The following is a 12,098-nucleotide window of genomic DNA, read 5'->3' on the forward strand; positions in this document are numbered from 1 at the left end:
GCTCGATGGAACGTTTTACAATTTTCGCCTCTTTGAACGTCTCACCCGCGCGATCGATTTAGCAAGGAGATGTAAGATCGAGATCAGCGCGCGGCATCTCGGTATTTGGATGGAACCGATTTCGTCCGCGTGTACGAAACGTGTAAATGTAACGTCTTCCGACGCCGACGAATACGAAGAGAAAGGGGGGATCTCGATTAATAATCGAGGAATAAGAATGGCGTGCAGCCGTTTCTCTTTCTACCAGAGATATCCTCCTTAATTCTCCCCCTAGGAGAGGAGAAGAAGGAAAAGGAGAAGAAAGCACGCGCCTCAGCCTCGATTCCCGTCTCTCGGGAAAAATTCGATCGGCGTCCACCCCGGTAGCCCAGTGAACGGCGCGAACCTCCTCTCGTGCATCCGTCCTCTGGGGATAGCCAAGCAAATCTCGAGCTCCTCTCCTTCGTTTTCCCCGTGATTTTCCACGGGAGGGGGGGGGAGGAGAGCGCGGGAAGGCAGGGGAGAGAGCGGGTGGCGGTCGAGCGAGGAAAGCGTTGCCATCGCTACGCCTGGGTATCAGCTTGCCTTCTGGTTGGCCCGAGCGAACGCGGCCCATGAGACTTCGCGGGGTGCAAAGCACGCTTGGCCGAGGTATTGACGCGCCTTCGTGTCCGACCGAGAGGGACGAGCGAGCGCGCGAGAGGGTGTGCTGGCGGCACACAGGCGGACGAGGAGCGAACAAACTGGATGGAGTTTCCGTAAAACGGACGGAGAGAAGGAGCGCGCCGGTGCGACGAGGACGGCCGAGGACGGGTCGGATCGGACGAGGACGGACGAAGAGGGAGGAGGGAGGCGAGGAGCACGGCAGAGTGAAAGGGTGAAAGCGATGGACGAAACAGGGACGGATGGAGAGTGGGAGAGACACGGCAGGGAGCGTGGAGCGAGCCAGAACGCAGGCTCGTTCAACATGGCCGACGCTTCGTAACCCCCCACGCTGATAAACGTGCTCATATTCGCTGATAGCCGCTCCCACACGCGTCAGCACAACCGTCTTTCCCTCCTCTTCTTTCCCTCTCCCTCTCCCCCTCCTCTCTCTCTCTCTCTCTCCCTCTTTCCGTCCTCCTCCTGCCTCCTTGCACTCTCCTCCGCTCTTTGCAGCAGGTTCCGATTCTCCGCGAGTCTCTTTTCCCGGCTCGCTCGATTCACCCTACTGGCTTTCTTTCTTCCTTCCTTTCTTTCTTTTCCCTTTTTATTCTTTTCGCTATCTCCCTCCCTCCCTCTCTCTCTCTCTTTAAATTTTGGTTTCGAGAGAGTGCACTTTTTCTCCTTGTCCCTGCCCTTCTCTCTTCTTTTCTTTTCGTTTTGAACTCGGTTTAAACGCGCGTTCCTGCCTCCGCTTGTTCCGAATTTGATTCCTCCTCCGCTCGTTGCCAGAGCGGCCACGTTTCGGCCACGTTTTTCCTGCCCTCTTCGGAGGAAGAGTTAACGCGTCGACTCGATCCCCGGGAGATTTTCGGAGCGGCGAGAGAGGGCGTATGGGGAAATTACGGAAGGGCTTGGAACGCGAGATTACGAGAGGCGTTACGTAACGATAACCAAATAGAGACTTCGATCCGATCTTTCTCCACTCGCTCTTCCTCTCCTCCCAAGAAAGGGAGCTTTCCGAGGGAAAATACAGTTTTATCGAAGAAAAATATACATACACGTACCCTCCCCTCGGGTACGTTACGTAATTTCCCCTCTCCTCGAGCAAAGCAAACTAAACTTACCTCGGAACCCGGTTATCTGGAAGAAATTCAACCGACGCGATAATTCGGCGACTCGAACCATCCGTCGTGCCGATTAAAAATACGGGTTAAAGATACCCTCGAATCGGAACAATCTTACGTATAAACCTCATCCTGTTAAAATTATAAAGATCCGTGTGATTCGTTAAATTTCCAGATCGGGGAGGGGAGAGCGTTGGTCGGTTCCTGGAGCAGCGTTCAATTTGGCCGGCGAAATTGTCTCAGATCGCGCGATTTTATTAGCGGACGCCATTAAGCGGGCGGATTACATTCTAATTAACAAGGAGTTTGTCGTGCGCCCGCTCCCCCTCCCTCGCCCCTAATCCGTTTACGAAAATTTCAATTTCTCGGCCGCACCTAAGTAAACCGCGCCTCTCAGCCTCGGACACGCGCGCGACAGACTTTGCCTTTCGTCTCGGGATACATCCGGGGAATACGTATCGATGCGGCTGGGATGTAATCCTTTCCGCGATCGAGAAAATTACGGGAGAAGGATGGACGAGGTCGTTTCTTCTTCTTCTTCTTCTTCGAATCGTCGAATTGGCGCGAGAGGATGCGTTCATCTTTGGTTAACTGGCGATTGAAAATCGGGCGAGTCCTTTTTCTTTTCTCTTCTTTCGAGGCGTTAATCGGAGAGCGTTTGCTTTTCGACTCAACGTTTTATCGCGTGGAGGAAAAAATATAAAAATCTGGATGGGACGATTAACTTTGTCCCGTTTCATTAACGCCCTCGCGAAAATAGGAGGGAAAAGCGGGTATCGAATGGAAAAGCGTTATTTCGGACACGTGGAAATTTGCCGCGAAGAGGCCGGTGGAAATAAGTAATGTAGAAATAAGTAACCTCGCCTCGAATATGTTTGTATATTTGTATCATTGGTGGAAGAAGGGAAAGAGAGAGCGCGTGTGTGCGTTGGTTAATCGTAGCAGCGTTAATTAAAAGGGGCACTGGCGGTATTATGTCACGCGTGAAACGGAATAGAATAACATTTGCCTGCTTAAATCCTCGTGTAGGAAAAAAATTACACGGTTCTTTTCTCCCTTGTGTTCGTCGATAATTCTTATTTCTCCTCGAGTCAAGTAATCGTACTTCTACACACCGAGATACAATAGTTTTTAAATTTGGTTAAAATCGTCCATACCGGAACGAATTAAACGGAAAGATATTTATTTTTCCCTGCAAATTGTGGAGCGGAGCGGGTAAAGAATGGCGGCGAAGATACTCGTTCGATAATGGAATCGCAGAAATGAAACGATAAATTTGAATTTTTTTCACAGAGACAGACAAAATACACGCATATATATATATATATATATATTCTCATTAGTTGGAAGGAAACAATGAGGGATGAACGAACAAGCGGGATGCTCGCGCGCACGCGTCCGCGAGTTCCAGTTATAAAATTAAATTGAAAATTATACGGGCCCGTGCGCGATGCGTGAAATGTATCAAAATTGTTTGCAGTTTTTATCATGTTTGCCGTACCAGCGAATTATTATATCGTATTTCCATAAAGCCATTACACTCCATTAAAATGAAATTCGCAGCTCGGCGCTAATCGATCGGCCGTACGCGCGTAAACTTTTTGTTTATTACGCGTTTATTGTCCCCCGCCCTATTTCCCTTCGGCTCGAAATTACATTTTTTATGCTGAACACATCGCGCCCCGATCAAGTCGATTTTTCGTTATTGTTTTATCGCCCGATCATCTTCGACGAGTGTAAATAAATTTCTCTCTATATATATATATACATATATACACGCAGCGGCGGGATGAATATCAGTAACGAAATATCAATTCGCGTCAATTTTATAATTCCGATAATTTTGTTTGTCCTCCCTCCCGTCCCGATTCGTTCCATTCTCCACGATTCATATTTGAAAAGAGGGAAGCTTGTGAGAAAATCTTTCTTCTCCTTTTTTCCCTCTTTTTTTCTCCTTTCTCTTCTTTAACTCGAAATTTCGAGTTCTCTCTCTCTCTTAGAATGCATTTATCGCGTTGCATGATCGCGATTACGTCGATTGGATCGGGAATCATGGCGAGGAAATGCGTCAAGAAATGCGTCAAGAAATTACGCGTACGATAAGAAATTACGTGGAAAAATATAAGCGTAAATGTTCGCGCATGTTTCATCGGATGCGAGAATCGAACCGATGATAAAGAAGAAGAAGAAGAAGAAGAAGGGAAAAAATCGAGATCGAGATATTGCACTTGAGAGGCGGCGTTAAGATATCTCTTATCTGATATTATTCGATCGTATGCGCGGAGTCTTGTAAATTTTATCGAGTTGGAATAAAACGACGGATCGGTTCGGGGAAGAAAAAAAATTTTCCTTCTCGAAAGAGGTTGTCGCGCGAATCTATCGATACTTGCTAATAACTTCTATACGAAACAATTAGGTATCGTCGATATTAACCTTGAACCGCTTGGCCAATATTTGTAATGGGAAACAAATGATACTCGAGGCAAGGATTAAAGCTGACTGTTCAAACGGACGATCTTAAGTACTTTAAAAACATCTCGGTAACAAGTTGAGCAAGCGGAGGATGGTCGTTCTCGATTTCGTTCACCTGATTCTTTTCTAATTATTTTCAGCAACAATGGGCGGATGGCGTGTTTCGCGTTACGATTCGAGGGTTAACATCGGTCGCATCGTTGACAAACACGCGAGCGCGGCCAGGGGCCTGTCACGCGACTAATATACGCGGTAAAAAATAAAAGGGAGGAGATAAAATTGTTGTTCGATCGCTGATCAAATATTTGTCCCCGATAGGAAGAATCAAAGCAACATTAATACTTTTATGCTCGTTGTTTACGTTTTATTAACACGTCGTTGGAAAACTATTTCACGACAAATACGGAAACATTTGACGATGAAAGTGGTTTAATAGTGGCTATGGGTCCGCTATCTTGCCTCAAATATTTGCCCTGTCCACAACGTTCTTGCTTAATTATGACAACGCTAATTAAAAGAAAAACTGCAATAAGTTTTCCATCGAGTTTCTTCACCGCTAAATAATATGCAAATGTTAAAAAAGAAGAAGGGGGGAAAAAAAAAAAAAGAAGAAAAGAAAAAAGCAACTAAGCGTTTACGTTTGTTCTTTTTATTTAATTCATTCTCTAGTCGCGTGATGTTGTTTCGAAAATTATTATTATTATCGCGAGATCGTAACGCGTGAAAAAGAAGTAATAATAATAATAATAATAATAATAATGATGATGATGATAATAATAATAATAATAAAATAAAAATAATCGCGCGAGTCTGTAACGCAACTTTCGATTACGCGAATTACGATTACGATGTCGTTCCGTGACGGTGCAAGTAAATACTTGGACGTATCGATTAAAATACGATAATGAAAGATCGCGGAATTTTTTCAAATTGCAACTTTATAAAGAGGGAAGGAATCTAATCGAAACGGCATCATTACTAATCGCGCGCTTCGTTCAGACTGAAAAACTTCGATACCTGTTGGCGATAAGTCGCCAATACGTAATATCTATATTCAAAGTGAATCTTAATCTTTGAAAAAATGAACACGTGGAACGTGATACCGAGAGACGGAGAGAATATTTCCTCGAAGGACTCGGATGCATCGCCACGTACGGTCTACGTACGGTCAGACATCTTGTCACTGATTCTCCGCGAACCTTGACTCCTCGCCTCTGCTGACGACGCGAAATTCACGCTTGCGCAACCATAAATTAACGAAGCTGCAAATTACCCTGACTAACACCACGTGCACATGTACGCTCGTGCAAATATCTGCATACAGGCGACGCAATGCAGCCGTGCACACTCCACGCGACCCACGTGAAACGGAGGAGCAAGACGCGTATAGGTGTATATATATATATATATATATATCGAAGGGATTTTCCGATATGACGATCATCCATAATAATAAAACGATCGATTACGCAATACCGTGTCTATCTTTATTTTAATCCTGGTCGGATATATCGTAGAAAACCTCGATCCGCGTCGCATCGTATATTACCATTGCGTTATTTCTTACACCATCTCGAAAGAATCGTAAAACCACCGACGCATAGCCGAGTCGCGACTAACCTGTCATATCCGATCCCCTGTTCGGTGTGTGTCCGTCAGAGTCCCGTTTAATATCCTCGAATTAACGACGCCGCTTATCGTCGCCGAGAGCAAGCCGCTGATAAAACCCATCGATGAAGCGTTAAATTCCACGCGAGGGGGCTTCTGCCCTTCCTATCCTCCTCCTTCGCGCGGCAACCCTCGCCGCGTACTTTCCACGCCGAGCCGAGAGACGCGGAGATAGAGAAGGAGAGAAAGAGATGGATAGGTCGAAAGGGAGGAGGCCACGTTCGTTGCACACGCACACGGCTTTCCTCTCCTCGTCGATATCGGCGCCCCCACTCCTCCTCCTCCTCCTCCCCCTGCCCTAACTCCCCCCGCTCCCCCATCCCCACCGCCGCGTTCGCAGCGCCGCACGGCTCCCCCCACCACGCCGCCCACGGTGTCGCGTCTCTCCCCACTCCCGCCGCATCGCTCCCTGCCTCGCCCCTCCCCCCTCGCTCGCGCACCCCGCTTGCACCCCCCACTCTCCCGCCTGCCCTTCCTCGACCCATTCGCGTCGCCGTTACTCCACCTTTCGTCCACCGAGTTCTCCGCCACGGTCACTCTCTTTCTCCCTTGGCCTCGTGTCTTTCGAGCTCGTCTCTATCTCCTCCACTCCCGCCACTCTTCCTCGCCAACCCGTTCCTTTTTTTCTTTTTTCCTCTCCTCTGCCTTCTTGCGCCTATTTTTCCACCTCTTTTCCCTCCGTGTCTTACCGCTTCTCCCCATCTTCCACTCCCTTCGACCCACGCTACTATACTTTCACCGATCCCGTCTCTATCCGTCCATCGTCGTCTCGTTTCCGCTCCCTACATTCCGCGTCCCTTTCTTCATTTATTTCTTTCTTTCTTCCTTCCTCTTCCATATACGCGTACGATACACGTATGTATATATTTTATATATATATATGTATATACACGTATTATATATATATATATATGCGTGCGTGTGTATATGTATAGTGTCTCGTTTCACGGGACGACGAGCCTATATCGAATGAGCCGGAGCATGTGTGCGCGCGATATGAGCGCGCGCGGTCGCGCGCATGTGTACAATCAAACATTGTTCATGATTTAGTCAAATATTGGCGAGATACACAGGTTTGTAGTACCTCTCGATGTATATCTGTCTGTGTATCATGCCGAATAATCCGCGGGAGATTGCACCTCGATTGTCCACCCGTTAACTAAGACTCGTTACGCCGTCCAGACTCCCTTCTCCTCCTCCTCCCTCCCCGGACTCTCCTTCCGCTCCCGATTTTTCCTCCCGATCGCTATTTATTCCCGAACGAATTTCGCCGAATTTATCCACAATTTATCCACCCGTGCCTCGTGAAGTAAAAAAATATCGTGGTTGAGGAAATAACGAGATAGTATCTGCTCTACGTTGTTTTTCGACCAGGCCAGTATTTATTCGTTCTATTACACTAGATCGTAGATTTCTCCCACTTGTGGATCGGATGTGAGTATTTTTCCGCCTGTCAACCCGCCAGCCCGATCGATCGTTGACCGTTATCTCTTCGTGAAATTTCAAAGGTGATCGTTTCACAACTGTAACGTCTCCCTCGTACTGCTCTCTTCTCTCGAACAGAAGTATTTTAAAAAAAACTTGGTCGCGCGCGGCGAGGTGGCGTTCGATCGAAAGGGGAGAGGGAGGGAGAGAAGGGAGGTCAATTTGAGAGCAATAAAGCGGGACAGGTAGTAATAGAAACTTTTAATGGTTGACGTGAGAAGGGGGGCAGATAAGATAATAGGTGTACACCATGGCCGTAAATTCGGGCAACTGGTATCTGGGAAGGAAAAAATCGATAGGGATAGTGGCTCGACGCGTACGTCGGGCTCGTCGATCCTTCGTAAATTTTCGAGAAACGGAAGGAGGAGGAAAGCGTCTATATTCGTTCTATATATCGGTGTGTAATTCGTAATATCCGACGATAAACGGAGCGTAATGATCGATGGAGATTGTTTATCGTCGTTCGATCTTATTCCGGGGGGAAATTACTCGTCACGATGTCACCCTCGGATGTCGGACGATTTTCGATGAACCGATCCCGTTATTACCCATTAATCGAGAGAACCTGTTGATAATCGGCCGAATTTTTATCCCATTCGCCAGAATTCGTCCGACGAATCCGTAATTAATGAGCGCGTATCGTATTGCATACACGGATTAGGAGAGCCGTGGGGCGGGAGCCAGAAATAATAGGCAGAACGAGAAATAAAAGTGGAAGGTTAATTCAATCGATTAATTTCAATCAATTAAACTCTTTTCGTCGAAACGAGAGGAGTCAAGAAAAATTTCTAAATCCTTCGGAAAGAGGAAATAATAGGTTAATTACGATTTTTCTTTTTTTTCTTTTTTTAGACGGAGTTGAATTTTGTTTATCCAATTCCTGTCACGAATTACATAGCGATCTTAGATACCGATCTTACATACCGAAACATTTCAAGTATTATCTCTAATGATATTAATGGATATAATGGAATAGAGATACTAGAGTAATAACGATCGTTAATTGCGATGAAGGAGAATAGATAAAAAAAAAAAGAAAGAAAGAAAGAAGAGGAAAAAAATCACGGAATCGACAACTTTTTCTTCGGTCACCGAAGCGAATAACGTATCTGGACGAGAAAGGTTGTATAGGATAATTTCGACGACGAATCATCCTCATTGCCTGTCCGCGCAAAGAAGGAAGAAGAAAGGAGAAGAAATTTACAGTATAAAAAAAAAGCGACGCTATAAAAATATACTCGTTACTTCATTATCTTATTTTCGATTTGTTCACTCGTTCCAAAGTGGACAAAACGCTACACGCGCGTTATCGTATCTGAAATCGTATGATTAAAATACACGACGACGACGACGACGACGACGATTCCTCGGAAATAGGCTTTACTATTACAGCCGATGATGTATATCCATCGATGTAAGTGTGATACGATGATTTAACTAGAAAGTACGCGAGTGCTTTTATCGTATTTTTATTAACGATGAAATATTTACGTTTGTAACTTTATCTTATTTTATTTATTAACCGGTTTCGTTATTTGCATTTTGGAACGTTGGGAACGAAAGCGGAATTTTTTTCTCTTTTCGCGCCCAATCGTGGTTAACTAAAAATCAATTAGCAAAAGTCTCCGGTAATGAATATGCAAAAATTTGTAATGGTTCTCGAGTGAAAACTTTGCGCAACTTTCCTCGTGGTTTTCAACGTTTCAACGGGTTGAAGAAAGATATCGTGAAATTTTGACCGACTCTGAATATCGGCGATACTGCTCGCGGAATATACGGTTAGAGTTGTGAATTAATTAACAACTCTGAAAGCTTTGCATCGTGATATAGTGTAAAATAAAGTAAAAAAAAAAAAGAAAAAAAAGAAGAAGAAGAAGAAGAAGAAAAAACCATTTTCCACTCCGTCGGCGAATATTATCGAGAACGGTCTGTTACGTACGTCTCCGAATAAATTTTAAAGAGAGAAGAAAAGAAAATCTTTCGAGAACGAAAGATCCTTTTTCTGAAAGAAAGAAAGAAAGAAAGAAAGAAAGGAGAAGAACGTCGAAAAAAAGTAGTCAAAATTTTTCGTAGAAATACGTGGATTTATTGAAACATTTACATCCTCGTTTTGCTCGCGTCGTTTCTGCGTCGGTCCCCGGCCCGAAAACTCGCGAGGGCCGTGGACGCTAATTTCCGCTGTGGCGCGTGTTACGTGTTATTTACATCTCGGCCCACGTCCAGAATCACCACACAGATCGCATCGAGCAAAGTGATTCTCAAGATTCGCTCATCCCCGGCCAGAAACGACACACTCTGGAAAAATGTATCCGAAGCGGCGGTTCGAACAAGTAAGTGGTAAAAGTTGTTGTTGTTGCGGAAGAAGAAGGAAGGCAGGGGGAGGGGGCGGGAGAGGAATAAGAGGAGGAGGAGGAGGAGGAGGAGGAGGAAGTTTCGAGAGGTTTCGAGTTCGGGGGAAGTAAATGGGGGAATGAAGGGTGTTTCGATCCCCTCCCCCGGCTGAAAACACACCGGGGAAACGTACAGTGGGCGAGGAGAAGCGTGGAGGAATGCCGGAACAATGCACAGGAACAATGAAAGCGTAAACATGGCGATGAGATTTCGTGACTTCGAGATTTTTATCATTTCGCGCGCACGCGCGTAACGCGATCGCATCCCATTTCGCGTGATCGCCTCGAGAATCTCGCCTGCGATTCCGCGCCCGGGAGACGAGCTGAACTACGAAACGGGAACGAGCGTGCGAAACTTTCTCCTTTTCTTACTGCCTTTCTCGCTCTCTCGCTCTCTCTCTCTCTCTCTCTCTCTCTCTATGCTCGGCTTTTTTCGCGGTTGTTGAACAGCGATGAAGAAAAATGAAGGGGGGGGTGGGGGAGGAGGAGAGAAATAGTACAAGTCGATAAAAGGAAAAAACCTAGAAACACACTTGGATCCGACGATTAGGGTATTATTATAATTATAATTATAATTAATATTATTATTATTATTATTATTATTATTAATATTATTATTATTATTATTATTACTTTTTTCTCCTTTTTTTTTCTTTTTCTTTTTTTTTCTTTTTTTCCCCTCGCAACGGCGATCATCGGCGATCATCCGCGATGCGCGCTGCTCCCCCGGCTTTCGGTCTCCTCTATTTACAGGGCGTTTCGTGGAGGGGCGTGTTTCAAAAGCAACCCCCCCGTTTACCGGTCGTGGAATCGACTGGGGTGGTCGAGACTCGAGGGTGACTCCAGCTGTCGGGCTCGAGGGAAGGGAGAGGGGAGGAAGGGAGAGAGTGATGCTTTTGAAACGCGCTGTACAATGCTCTCGATGCTACCTCTCTCGCTCACGTACGATCATCATTCGCTCTCTCATTCGCTCGCAATTTTTTATGTATATATATATATATATATATATATACCTAACGTAGCGTATCGTTTAGACTCCATTTATTTATATATTTATATCTGTATTTATAATATTTATATGTATATATATATATATATAGAGCTCCCTGTAACATATATAATTATTGTACATCGTACACGTTACGTTGCGCGGCTATCTACACGTATCATACAAAAGAAAAAAACACTGTGGACGTGTCCTGCCTCTTTGTCGACGCTTCGAAAAGAAAACTCTCTCTCTCTCTCTCTCTCTCGGTGTTTCCTTCGTGTCGCGCGTATCATCGCTCTCGACGTGTTTCACGCGCGATTCGCGAGCGTATTGTGCGAGGAGGAGGAGGATTTTCGAGTATAACGTTACGTACGAATACGCGCGTCTCTACTACGAGGGGGAAATGCACAGGCGTGAACGTCACTTTCGCAAGCCTACGTTCGTTAATTTAGATTTATTCTCGCGTTTTTTTTTTTTATCACATTTTTCGCTCTTTACGCCGGCGCTCGAGCCAGCCAGCCAGCCAACCAACCAGCCATCCAACGAGCCTCTCCTTCCCTTCGAGGTCTCGATTAATAAACTTCGAGACACGAATCGCAAACTCTTGGCGTCTTTGCGTGACGAGAATTTTTGGGGGAGAGGGAAGAAAAGTAAACTGGAGAACAACGATACGACTTTTTGAAACTTGAAATGAAAATGACGTCGGAACTGTGAGCCGTTCAATTCGAAAAGAATCGTAGCACGATTAAATGCAAGATTTTTAAAAAGTGACGAGATGCGAGTCGTAATAATAATTCATCCATAATTTCCTTATTCGGGACGATTATTCTCTTCCGTGCGTGGTTCCTTCGTCCAACGTACGATACTCGTACGTTGCAACATTTCAAAACTTTCAATCGTCTTCGAAGATCGAACTCTTCCGTATTATTCTTTGCCAAAACTCGCGAGATCACCGTCTATATTCCCCTCGAATCCGAAATCTTGTAATCGAATGTTCACGAAAAATCAGGAGGATAAATTACGAAAAATACGCAGGAAACGAAGAGAGATCAACGACCGATGGAAAAATGGAATGCATCGTCGAGGGTACAGATAATTCTAAAGAATCTTCGCTATCAGTTTCCAAGTATCGCAATCTATACTCGGTAAACAATCGTCTGGCGATTGTTCGTCCTCCTCTTTGTTCCGGTGGAAATGCTCGAATGAGTCAGACGTTAGAAATCGGGTGAAAACTGTGCGTCAAACATCGGCGTCCTTAGATTACGAAAGCTTAAAAACAATAATCTCGATCCTCGAAGACGAGCGTCGAATGAAACGGAACGCCGTTGAAAACGAAGAAGAAACGAA

At 45.3% G+C, this 12,098-nt stretch overlaps 1 protein-coding gene across 3 annotated transcripts in view; it reads right to left on the reverse strand.

Annotated features, from left to right (window-relative positions):
- Window positions 1–12,098, reverse strand: part of LOC108000525 (silk gland factor 1-like) — a 38,892-nt gene that overhangs the window by 23,552 nt on the left and 3,242 nt on the right. The gene's annotated exons all lie outside the window — the stretch shown is intronic.

Source organism: Apis cerana, linkage group LG9 (genome assembly GCF_029169275.1).
Source record: "Apis cerana isolate GH-2021 linkage group LG9, AcerK_1.0, whole genome shotgun sequence".
Lineage (NCBI taxonomy): Eukaryota > Metazoa > Arthropoda > Insecta > Hymenoptera > Apidae > Apis > Apis cerana.